Below are 13,648 nucleotides of genomic sequence, written 5' to 3' on the forward strand. Positions count from 1 at the left end.
TCATGATTAAGTTAGATGAGAAAATGGCAACAGAAACATGGATGCTTTCTGCCATGTTTGGTGTTGAAACTAAAATGAAATTATCAAGATAATATATTTCTATCATTTCTAAGTATCAGTTCGATGACTTCACGTTATTACTCAGAAGCATCAAGCAAAATCTTACTAACTTACATTTTCCTGCAGTTTAGCTTTGTTGAATTTTTTTTGGCACTGGGAATGTTCAACTGTAGGTTTAAGGAAGCCAGGCATGCAACGGATTTTGTGCAGGAAATGAATCTTCCTTTCCGTGCATGAGCCTAAAGCAAGCTCAAATCATATGACAAAGTGTAATTAACATTGATAGTCGCATTAAATTTGCAGTAGAGCTTGAAAAAAGTACATTGTGATGGAATTTCATCTTTAACATTTTATAATCTTGTATTTGCTTCTTGTACTTTTATGGATTCAAGAGCCTGTTGACTTGTGAAGAATTCTCTGCCTTCTTAGGAGCTTGCTGACTTGTTCTTTTGTGAAATTTCTTGCACATCTGAATATTGTGGAAGAAACAATAAAACTATATCATGAGGAAAACTAAAGGTCTTCATTTAAAATCTGGCATTTGTATTAATGTATGATTTTATACTTTGTGGTTTTTTTATACATTTCCTCAGTAGTTATATTTGGTAAAACCACTGGGTTTATTTGCTAGTTCCATGAATCTTACTCAGTGTTCACAGGAGTATTTATGCAACCTCTGAATATTTCTCCCCAGCAACGTCTACTTCTCAAAGAAAGATTTAAACACAGTTCAGAATTTCATCTTTTGTTGAGTTTCCCTTTTAATTTCCATTCATAGTTATATATGTGACTTCCAGTTCCACCTTCTGGCAAGTGAGTGTAGAAGAACACAGCAATTCTATCATAGTTGCTTGAAATTAGGAAAGCACTTATTTCCTAGAAGTAAACAAATATTCAAGTAAAAAAGGCTGTATTTTTCTGGAAAAAAAAAAACATTTACCATCTATTCTTATGTCTGCTTCCTATCGCTGCTGTAACAAACTACTACAAATCTGCTAGCTAAAACAAAACAAAACAAAACAAAACAAAAAACCCCACAAATTTATTATCTTACAGTTCTGGAGTGCCAAAATCTGAAGTGGGTTTCACTAGGTCAAAATTAAGGTGTTGGCAGAGCTGGAGGTTCTAGGGGAGAATCTATTCCCTTGAATTTTCCAGAGGCTGCCTGCACTCTTGGCTAGTAGCCTCTTCTGCATTCAAAAGTCAGCTGAATCACTATATTGTGCAATTGAAACTATTATAATACTGTATGTTACCTACCCTGGAATTAAAATAAAAGCAAATGAACAAACGAATTCCCCAAAGCCAGCAGCGCCTAGCACCTTTACATTTCCCTCTCACCTCCTGCTTCCCTTTCAACTTGTAAGGACCTCTGAGACTTCTTCAGGCCCTCCTGAATAATCCTGGATTATCTCTCCATCCAAAGATTCTTAATTTAATCACAACTCCAAAGTCCCTTTTTGCCATGTAAAGTAACATATTCCTAGGTTTTAGGGATTAGGACGTGGACATCTTGGAGCAGGGGACATTTTCTACCTATCACATTATAGGAACACTTTCTTACAGTTCTGTATTCCATAATAACTCTTTGTATTGGAAACACACCTATCCATAAATCATATAATTAATAGTCGGGATATATGTTATGCTTGAAGTAAATTTCTTTTGAGACTTCCTCAAAAGTGTCCCAGAAGGAAAAAAAAAAAAAAGCAATCTGTAAACATTCTTAATTGGCACAGAAATCACTCCACAGAATATCTAGATATAGACACATGTATTTTAATAGACTCTTGTCCCTCCGTCCTCCCTCCTTTTCCCTCTCCTCCAATCCTGTCTCTCTTGCACACACACATACATGCACACACATCTACAACATCTCTACTTACTACTAACAGCAAATGCACAGTGATAAAGAAAATATCTAGTTCAGAAGTATATCGTGCTTGGTCTTAAATAAAAAGCACTCATATAAGGAGAAAAAAATATTTAAAATGTCCAAGGGATTGCTTGAAGGGTGTGAAACATCCTTCCCAGGAGAAATAATCTCATAGTTTAAGCTAAATTTATGGCAAGAATTTGACGGGTTGGCTCAGTCCTCTGGTCCCTCTGGGGCAAAATGCAATGTGCTGGACTTGGCAGATGAGTCAGAAAGCAAGAATTCTCATTGAACTTGCTTCTGAGAAGGAAAAAAAAATCTCTTTAATGAATGCTTTGGAAAGGTTTCTTGAGCACTAACCTTGGTAGATGTTGGATTCAAGATCATTAACCACCCAAGATAAACAGTCCATGGGAGGTAGTGTTCTCCCCATACGTGGGTTGCAAATGGACTAGTTGTTCACAATAGCTGCAGTAAAATGAGAACAAAGTTAAGTAGTGATGAGTCAACTATGCAAGCCTCTTTCTCTAAAAGTGCAAGGACAAATAGCATCAATTTCCAAATTTGAAAATTACTCAAAAATATACAATTTATTCAATTCAAAAAATTGTCAATGAATTATTTAGAAGGATCAGCAGAAAGAATGATAGGATTAGATTTCCAAATCTTCTTCTTAGTAGCTGAGGGACTTTGCTTAATAAATTACTTAGCCTCAACATATTTCAGGTTTTTTTCCTTTAAAATGAGGGGGACAATACATTTGCCCAGTGTTGCAGTGTTGTTGTGAGGATTATGATGACCTGAAAGAATAGTCGGGAATCACTCGGCAATATACTGTCAAGCAATGAAATTCCACACCAGCTTTATTAAATATTCATACTTGTAAAGCATTTATAACAATGCCTGACACGAGTTTGTAAATTATTACCAAATGTTAATTCAAGATATGAAATGTAGTAACAAATGAAGCTGCGGATTTTTAGTCTTTCTTTGTCAACTTTAGAATAATCAGTATCCAGTTACAGTGTGCAATTCAGTGAATTATGACACATGTGTACACTCGTAAAACACTCTCCTGATCAAGATAAATAACATTTGCATCACCTTCAAAAGTTCCCTCATACCTGTTCATGGTGTGAGTATAGATTATTTTGAACTTTATAGAATTTCATATAAATGGAATCATGAAGTATAGATTCTCTGGTGTCTAGCGCCTTTTCCTCAGCATGATATTTCTGACTTCTTCTAGCACAATGTTACTGCATGTTTCCTTGGTTTCATTTTATAGCTGCATAGTATTCCATTGTGCTGCATATAATAATATTCATTTCCTTGCTAATCAACATTTGAATTGCTTTCAGTTTTTAACTATTATAAATAAAATTACTGTGAGCATTTTTTTAAGAGAGAGAGAGAGAGAGAGCATGTGCATGAGCCAAGGGGATGGGGGTTGGGCAGAGGGAGAGGGAAAGATTCTTAAGCAGGCTCTACACTCAGCACAGAGCCAGTCACAGGGCTTGAGTGCACAAACCTGAGATCATGACCTGAGCCAAAATCGAGAGTTAGACATTTAACTGACTGAGCCACCCAGGGCTCCCACTCTGAGCATTTTTACCTGTCTTTGTGAGGACATAAGTTTTTATTTCTCCTGGACAAATCTCAAGGAATGAAATTTCTGGGTCATATGTAAATGTATGTCTTCAAGAGCAACTGCCCAATTGTTTTTGCAAAATGGTTGTGTCATTACACTTCCCCATCAATGATGTAGTTTTCTCCAAATAACTGACAACAATCATTTGCACCAGTTTTTTTTTTTTGCGCCAGTTTTTATTGTAGCCATTTGCATGTGTATAGCAGCATTTCATTGAAGTTTTACTTTACTGTTTCAACTAATGATGTTTATTAATATTTCATATATCTTAAGAATTATTCTCGAAACAAATTTTACATTGTATGATACTAATTTGAATTTAAATAAAACTTTAAAAAATAAAAGTAATAAATAAATAAATAAAAACTTAAAAAAAGAATTATTCTTAAATTTTTACTAAATTTTAAAATGGTATTACTCATTGAGTTTTAAAAATTCTTTATACATTCTAGAAACAAGTGTATCTGTATATATATGTGTGTGTGTGTATATTATATATATATGTGTATATATATTATATATATTCTCTCTTAATTTGTGATTTGCATTTTTTACTTCATTAAGCTTGTCTTTAGAAGGTTAATTTTTTATTTTGATAGAGTTCAATTCATTATTATTTTTCTTTTTTGTTTCATGCTTCTGACATCCCATCTAAGAAATTTTTGGTTATCTATTACATTAAAAATGTTCTCATATTTTTTCCCTAGAAATTTTACAATTTTATTTTTTATTTTTTATTTTTTTTTTAATTTTTATTTATTTATGATAGTCACAGAGAGAGAGAGAGAGAGAGGCAGAGACACAGGCAGAGGGAGAAGCAGGCTCCATGCATCAGGAGTCCGACGTGGGATTCGATCCGGGGTCTCCAGTATCACGCCCTGGGCCAAAGGCAGGCGCCAAACCACTGCGCCACCCAGGGATCCCCGAAATTTTACAATTTTAACTTTTACATTTAGTTCTATGGTTTATTTCAAAATAATTTTCAGGGATCCCTGGGTGGCGTGTCTCTGCCTGTGTCTCTGCCTTTCTCTCTCTCTCTCTGTGACTATCATAAATAAAAAAAAATAATAATAATAATTTTCAAGTATGATGTGAATGAATTTAAGTTGTTTTTTTTCTTTTATGGCAGATGTCCTGTTGTTGAAGTCTCATTTCTTTTTTTTTTCTTTTTATTTGTTTGGATAAATAATTTCTTTTTAAATTTTCTGTTTTTGGGAGGGGGCTTTTTTAAGCTTTTATTTTGATTCCAGTTAGTTAAGGTGCACTATTACATTAGTTCAGGTATATAACTAGTAATTCAACAATTCTATATATCACCCAGTGTTCATCATGACAAATGCTGTCCTTAATCCCTGTCACCTATATCACCCATCCCACCACTCACCTTTCTCTAGTAGCATCAGATTTTTCTATAGTTAAGAGTCCGTGTCCTTGGATAAAAAAAAGATGTGGTACACATACACAATGGAATATCACTCAAACATAAAAAAAAAAATCTTGCCATTTGCAACAACGTGGATGAAACTAGAGGGTATTATGCTAAGTGAAAGAAGTCAACCAGTGAAAGACATTTACCATATGATCCCACTCATTAGTGGAATTTAAGGAACAAAACAGAAGATCATAGAGGAAGAGAAGGGAAAAATAAGATGAAATCAGAGAGGGAGACAAATCAGAAGAGGCTCTTAATCATAGGAAACAAACTGAGGCTTGCTGGAGGGGACCAGGATGGGAGGACAAGGTAACTGGGTGATGAGCATTAAGGAGGGCACGTGATGTAATGAGCATTGGGTATTATATGAGACTGATGAATCACTGACCTCTACCTCTGAAACTAATACTATGTTATATGTTAATTAACTGAATTTAAATTAAATAAAATTTTAAAAAGAGTCTGTTTCTTGATTTGTTTCTCTCTCCCTCTCTTTTTTCCTCTTTACTCATTTGTTTTGATTCTTAAATTCTACATATGACTGAAATCACATGGTGTTTGTTTCTCAGCTTATTTCGCTTAGCATAATAATACTCTATAGTTCTATTCATGTCAGTGAAAATGGCAAGATTTCATTCTTTTTTACTGTTGAATAATATTCCATTGTGTATATATAAATCACTTTTTTTTAATTTTATTTTATTTTATTTATTTATGATAGGCACACAGTGAGAGAGAGAGAGAGGCAGAGACATAGGCAGAGGGAGAAGCAGGCTCCATGCACCGGGATGCCTGATGTGGGATTCGATCCCGGGTCTCCAGGATCGCGCCCTGGGCCAAAGGCAGGCGCTAAACCGCTGCGCCACCCAGGGATCCCTATAAATCACTTCTTATCCATTCATCAAGAGATGGACACTTGGGCTGCTTCCATTGTTTGGCTATTGTAAATAATTCTGCTATAAACATGGGGTGCTTGTATCCCTTTGAATTAGTATTATAGTGTATTCTTTGAATAAATATTCCCTGTATTTGAATAAATACTCAATAGTGCAATTGCTATTGGATAATAGGGTAATTCTATTTTTTGTCTTTCTGAGGAACCTTCATACTTTTTTCCACAGTGGCTGGACCAGTTTGCCTTCTGACTAATAGTGCAAGAGGGTTCCTTTTCCTCCACATCCTCACCAGCCCCTGTTGCTTCTTGTGCTATTGGTTTTGGCCATTCTGACAGATGTGAGATGACAGCCCGTCATGGTTTTAATTTGTATTTCCTGACCACAAGTGCTGTTGAGCATCTTTTCATGTATCAGCCAACTGGATGTGTTCTTTGGGACAATATCTATTCATGTCTTCTGCCCATTTTTAGTTGGATTATGTTTTTTGGGTGTTGAGTTTATCAGTTCTTTATATATTTTGGATACATCATTTATTTTATTTTATTTTTATTATTTTTTTCAAGATTTTTATTTATTCATTCATGAGAGACACAGAGAGACAGGGACAGAGACACAGGCAGAGGGAGAAGCAGGCTCCATTCAGGGAACCTGATGCGGGACTCAATCCCACGTCTCCAGGATCATGACCTGGACTGAAGGCGGGGCTAAACCACTGAACCACCCAGGGACCTCCTGGATACACAATTTAATGCCTTTATCAGACATGTTGTTTGCAAATATCTTCTCCCATTCTATAAATGCCTTTTAATTTTCTTCATTATTTCCTTCACTATGCAGAAACTTTATTTTGATGTAGTCCCAACAGTTTATTTTTGCTTTTGTTTCCCTATTCCCAGGAGACATATGTACAAATGTTGCTATGACTGATATCAGAGAAGTTACTACCCGTGTTCTCTTCTAAGATTTTAATGGTTTCAGGTCTTATATTTAGGTCTTTAATCCATTTTGAGTTTATTTTTGTGTACGGTGTAGAAAAATGGTCCAGTTTATGTTGTTTGCATGTAGCTGTAAGTTTTCCCAAAATCATTTGTTAAAGAGACTTTTTCCCATTGGATATTCTTTTCTGCTTTGTCAAAGATTAATTGACCTTATGATTTTGGATTTATTTCTGAGTTTTCTATTCTGTTCTACTGACCTTTGGGTCTATTTTTTGTGCCAATACCATGCTGTTTTGACTTCTACAGCTTTGTAATATAACTTGAAGTCTGGAATTGTGATGCCTCCATCTTTGTTTTTCTTTTTTCAAGATCACTGTCTTTTCAGAGTCTTTTGCAATTCCATAGAAATTTTAGAATATTTGTTCTAGCTCTGTGAAAAATGCTGGTGGTATTTTGGTAGGAGCTGCCTTAAATCTGTGTATTGATTTGTATACTGTAGATATTTTCACAGTATTTGTTCTTCTAATCAATGAGTATGGAACATCTTTCCATTTCATTGTGTCATCTTCAATTTCTTTCATCAATGTTTTGTAGTTTTCAGAGTTCAAGTCTTTCACTGCTTTAGTCAAGTTTATTCCTAGGTATCTCACAATTTGGGTGCAAATATAAATGCATTGTTTTCATGATTTCTTTTTCTACTGATTGATTATTGGTGTATATGAATGCAAGAGATTTCTATACATCGATTTTGTATTCTGCAACTTTCCTAAATTAGTTTATCAGTTCTGGAAGGTTTTTGATGGAGTCTATTGGGTTTTCTATATACAGTATCATGTAAGAGTAGACATTCCTGTCTTGTTCCTAACTTTAGGGGAAATGCTCTCAGTTTTTCCACATTAAGGATGATGCTAGCTGTGGGTTTTTCATAAAAGACCTTTATCCTGTTGAGAAATGTTCCCTCTAAACTTACTTTGTTCAGGGTTTTTATCATAAATGGATATTGTAGTTTGCCAAATGTTTTTTCTGCATATCTTTTTTCTGCATCTTTCTCTTACTAGTGTGATGTATTACTTTGATTTGTGAATATTGAACTACCTTTGCAATATAGGGATAAAGTCTGCTTGGATCTTTTTGAATGATTTTTAAAATGTATTTTTGGAATCAGTTTGCTAGTATTTTGTTGATAATTTTTGCATGTGTGTTCATCAGGGATATTGACGTGTAGTTCTCTTTTTTAGTGATGTCTCTATCTGGTTTTGGTATCAGCATAACGCTGGCCTCATATAATGTATTTGGAAGCTTTCTTTTCTTTTATGTTTTGGAATAGTTCCAGACGAATATGCGTTAACCCTTCTTTAAAAGTTTTGTAGAATTCACCTGTGAAACCATCTGTCCTGGACTTTTGTTTGTTGGGAGTTTTTTGATTACTGATTCAATATCTTTGCTAGTAATTGTTCAAATTTTCTATTTCTTCCTGTTTAATTTTTGTAGTTTAAATGTTTCTAGGAATTTATCCATTTCTCATAGATTGACAATTTGTGGGCACATATATTTTCATAATATTCTCTTATAACTACTTATATTTCTGTGGTTTTGGTTGTTATCTCTCCTCTCATATTTGTAGTTTTAGGTATTTGGGTCTTTTTTCTCTTGAAAATATTGAATGAGGTTTATTAATTCTACTGATTTTTTTCAAAGAATCAGCTCCTTGTTTCATTTGATCTGTTCTCTTGTTTTTTTTTTCTTTAAAGTTTATATATCATTTATGACTGCCTTTTATTTCTGCTTTAAGATTTTTTCTTTACATTATATTTTTCAAATTTAATTACAATATATTTTGGTGTGGATCCGGCTTTTTAAATTTTGATGGGAGTTCTCTGTGCCTCCCAGATCTGAATATCTGTTTTCTTCCCCAGATTAGGGAAGTTTTCAGCTATAATTTCTTTAAATAGATTTTAAGCCCTCTTTTAATTTCTTTAAATAGATTTTAAGCCCTCTTTTCTCTTTTTTTCTGGGACTCCTATAATATGAATGCTATTATATTTGATGGAATCACTGAGTTTCCTAAGTCTACTCCTGTTTTGAATAATTCTTTATTCCTTTCTTTTGTTCAGCTTGATTACATTCCGTTACTCTGTCTTTCAGGTCAATAATCCATTCCTCTGCTTCTTCTAGCCTGCTGTTCATTCCATCAAATGTGTTTCTCATTTCATTTATTGAGACCTTTATCTCTGCTATGTTTTTCCTTATCGCTATGTTAAGAGTGTCACTCAGTCTCCCAGTCTTTCCTAAAGTCCATTTAGTATCCTATGATCATTACTTTAAATTCTCTACCAGCTACGGTACTTATATTGGTTTTGCCTAAATCCCCAGTTGTGGCCTTGTCCTATTGTTTCATTTGGGATAAATTTCTCTGTCTTCTCGTTTTGTCTAAGCCTCTGTGTATGTTTCTGTTTTAGGAAAGGCAACAACATCTCTTGTTCTTAAGAGTAATGGCCTCATGAAGAAGAGCTCCTGTAGTGTCCTGCCATAGAGCGTCCCCTCTTCCCCAGGGCCTAGTACATCCAGGAGTGTCTCCAGTGTGTGCTGCATATTCTCTGCTGTTTTGTGCTGCCTATTTTATCCTTCAGGTCTGTCACTTGCAGAGGCTTTCTTTGCCCATTGTGGGCAGTGTTTGGTCCTTGGACTGAATGTGGTGTGTTTTAACTAGGTGTTAAACTGTTTGAACTATAGTGTGTAGTGGGGGTGAGGGGTGGGGACTAGAAGTGAGAGGGCTTGTAAGCAGGTTAGGTAGCCAGTGTCTAGCGAGTGCTGGTGCTATGCTGGTTGCTGCAGGGGTTGCTGTGCTTATGCTGAGGGGCTGGCCAGTTCTTTTGTTTCCCCTTTAGGGAAAGGGGTTTCTCTGTGAATGGTGTCTCTCTAGTTGCAGTCTGAGATGAACAAATAACCTCTGCACTGCATGCTCCAGTTGCAATTCACATTACTCTTTCTATACTTTATGTCCATGGGTTGTTTGCCTGCCTTCTCTACAAGAGCAGCACAGTGTCCTCCAGGCTGTATCCCAGACAAGCCCACTGGTCTTTAAAACTCCAGGTTTTAAGTCCCACTGGTTGCAAGAAATCAAGAAATTCAGCCTCTCTCACTTTTCAAGCAAGATGCTATGGGAATTCATTTCCTTGTGCACTCCCCTGTGTGTTAGTCCATTTCTCACCTTTTCTCTGACACCAGGGCTCCCTACCCACTGCAGTGGCCACAATCTGTTTTTCTCCCACCACTGGATCTCTGCACCTCCTAGCTTCCTCAATGTGGCCTCTTCCCTACCTTTTGTTACAGAATTTGTTCTATCAGTCTTTAAGTCAGTCTCTGGGCGTATTTAGAATGGCTTGATAGTTATCTAGTTGTAAGACAAGGTCAGCTTAGGGTCCTCCTACACTGCCACCATCTCCCAACCTCCTCTTTAATTTTTTATTTTTTATTTTTAATTTTTTTCCAACCTCCTCTTTAAGACTCATTTCTGGAAATGATTTCCTCTTATCTCAGAATTACCTCAACCCATTTCTCAGAATTCAATAGGCCATAATGTGTGTGTGTTTATTTCTGGACTTTCAGTTCTGCTCTATTGAGCTATATGTCTGTCTCTTTGTCTAATTTATAGTACCTTGATTATGATAACTTTATATAGTAAGATTTAAAATAAAGGTAATGCAATTTTTCCATCTTTTTTTTCTTTTTCAAGATTGTTTTGACTACTCGTCATTTGCAGCTCCATGTGAGTTTTATAAATAGATTGTTAAAATTTAGAAAGGCATTTGTTATACTGATTGCATCTGCAGACCAACCGATAAATTGGTATCTTAATATTGAATTTTTTCTGGTTCATGGTTTCATGAACATGAACCAGTAATGATCACGGTTTATATCATGGTTTATATATCCATTTACTTAAGATGCTTTTTTATTTCTTTCAGCATAACTTTGTAGTTTTGTACTTATTTTATTAAAATATACCTAAGGATTTCATATTTTTGGCTGCTATTCTTAATTGAATTGGATTTTTAAATTTTATTTAGAACTTTCATTGCTCTCATATAGAAATTTCTATATATTAATTTTTATGTTGTGGTCTTGCTAAATACATTTATTATTTTTAGTACTTTTTCATAGATGCCTTAGGATTATGCGTATATCATGCATTTATGAAAAAATACCATGTTGCTTTTTCTTTCCATTCTGTAAAGTTTTTTATGTCTTTTTGCTTGTCTCATTGCACTGGCTAAGACCTTTAGTGTATGATCAACTTTGGTGGCAAGGATGGACATCTTTGCCTTGTTTCCAGTCTTAGGGTGAAAGTATTCAGTCTTCTATCATTATGTTCCTTGGTAGCTATAATTTTCCTTATTATTCATCTTAAGGAAATGCTTCTCTGTCTAGTTTGTTCTGGGTTTTTATCATGAGTAATGACTTTTATAAAACAATTTTTTACATGTATTTACATTATCATGTGTTTTTCTCCTGCTCTACTTGGTTATTAAAGTAAATGACATTGATTAATTTTTCTGAATATGTTAAATCAACCTGGCATATCTGAGGTAAATCCGGCATCATAACTGTACATTACCCTTTCTGTATATGACTATAGCCTACTTGTGAATAATTTTTAAAGAATTTATGTGTGTATACTCAAGAAGGATATTGGCCTGTAGTTTTTGGTTTTTATTTTTTTTCATAATATCACATTGATATTATTTTTTATGAGACAGAGAAGAAAAGAAGGAATATTCATACACATAGAAACAATCCAGGATCATGTAATATATTATAAAATTCCCACAATGCAGAAAACTTTTATGTATCTTTCTCATTAGATTTAACAAACCTCAAGAATAAAATTTTCTTACTCACCTGACAGCTTAGTTGAAGGTTTTGTTACTAATTTGGTAGATGTGATTGTTGTTTGGTAAATATAAGCTTTTACCTCCTGTATGAAAAGGATATATCTTCCTACCCATTGATATTGAAGCTGGTCATGTGATTTGCCTTGATCAATAGAATATGGAGGGAGTGATCAGGCTAAGGGTCATTTTTAAATCTAGGCCTTAAGAAGCAGTGCATTTTTTTTTTTTTTGCTTGCTCATTTGAATGTTTCCAACCTTGGCACTGGGAGAAGAACATACCTTAGACAGATGCTACTCCTACAGCCTAAGCCCAGAATGAAATACTGGGAACAGACCTCAGTCTAACTTTTATTCCAAAAGCAGAACTATTCCAGATAACATGAAACCTAGTGAATAAGCAGTAAGAGTTTACTGCTGTATGCCCCTGGTATTTTTGTGGTTGCTTGTGCAGATACGCTGACATATATACACTTAAAAATGAATGAATATGGATATGGAATTTTGCTTATAGTTATGGCTGAGTAGCTTCCACTGGGACCCCTCTCCCACAAATCACAACATTAGGCGGTGAACAATATAGACAAAGGATAATTGCCTGAAGTACTAAAGATCAACCAAAAGCAGCTAGATACTGGAGAGTGGGGATGGTAGTTAAAATTTGGAATAGAGGAATGAAACATTGTGAGTTTTTTTAGTTTTTTTTTTTTTGGGGGGGTGGATTGTGTCTTGAGACTGAATAGCAGTCAGGGCCATGAAGAGCGATTAGAAGCCAGATAGGGAAAAAGCCAGAGTTGAGAGTGAAAGGCAGCCATTAAAGCTGGAGAGTGAAGAGGAATATCTCAGGAAAGGGCTGGAAGAGATACTTCAAATTTCTGTCAATACGTTAGAAAAATGAGTAAGAAGATCGCCTAGGAGTAAAAGAAATTGAACTATGAAGATAGTTTGAGATTTGAGAACTGTTAATTACTTGCTAATACTAAAAAGTATTGCTTTTCAGAAGGATATAAAATAATCCAGGGCCTCTAAAACATATCATCCATAAGGTCTTAGATAGAATAAAAATCAATAAACATATAAAGAAACTGGAAAATATGACTCAGTATCAAGAGAAAAGGTGATCATTGGAGACTGACTCAGATGTTAGAACTAGCAGACAAGGATGTTAAAGCATCTGTGATAACTAACTATATTCAAGGACATAAAGTAAAATATGCTTATAACAAACGAGAAAATAAGAATCTCAGCAAAAAATTAAAATCTTTTAAAAAGACCAAAAATAACATTCTAGAACTAAGAGTATATAAAACCTGAACATATGTATATATACACACACACATACACATATTAGCTGAGTTTATCAAAAATTTGGAAATGAGAAAAATAATCATAGTGAAGTTAAAGATAGGTGACTAGAAATAGTGAATAGAAAAGAGGAAAAAATTTATGATACAATATGAATGATATAAGTGAATTATGATATGAATTTGTGTTTGATATGAAAACAACTTGAGGGATTGGTGTGACAATATCATAATCTCTGGTATATGTGTAATTAGGATTCCAGAAAAAGGACAGAGACTGAAAAGAAAAAAATGGTTGAAAATATAATGGTTGAAAAGCTCCCTAATTTGATAAAAGACACAAATATTTATATTAAAGAATTTCAGCAAGTTACAAGTGTGGTAATAACTAAAGAATACATCATTTTAAGTTATTGAAAACCAAAGATAAAGAGAAAATTGTCATAATGACCATAGAAATGACAAACAACATTCAGAGGAACAGTTATTTGAAATAACTTTGACTTTGCATCAGAAACAATGGAGGTCAGAAAATAGTAGGAAAAACTTTAAAATACTAAAATAAAAGAACTATTTACTCAGAATTCTATATCCAGCAA

Source organism: Nyctereutes procyonoides, unplaced genomic scaffold (assembly GCF_905146905.1).
Source record: "Nyctereutes procyonoides isolate TBG_1078 unplaced genomic scaffold, NYPRO_anot_genome, whole genome shotgun sequence".
Taxonomy (NCBI): domain Eukaryota; kingdom Metazoa; phylum Chordata; class Mammalia; order Carnivora; family Canidae; genus Nyctereutes; species Nyctereutes procyonoides.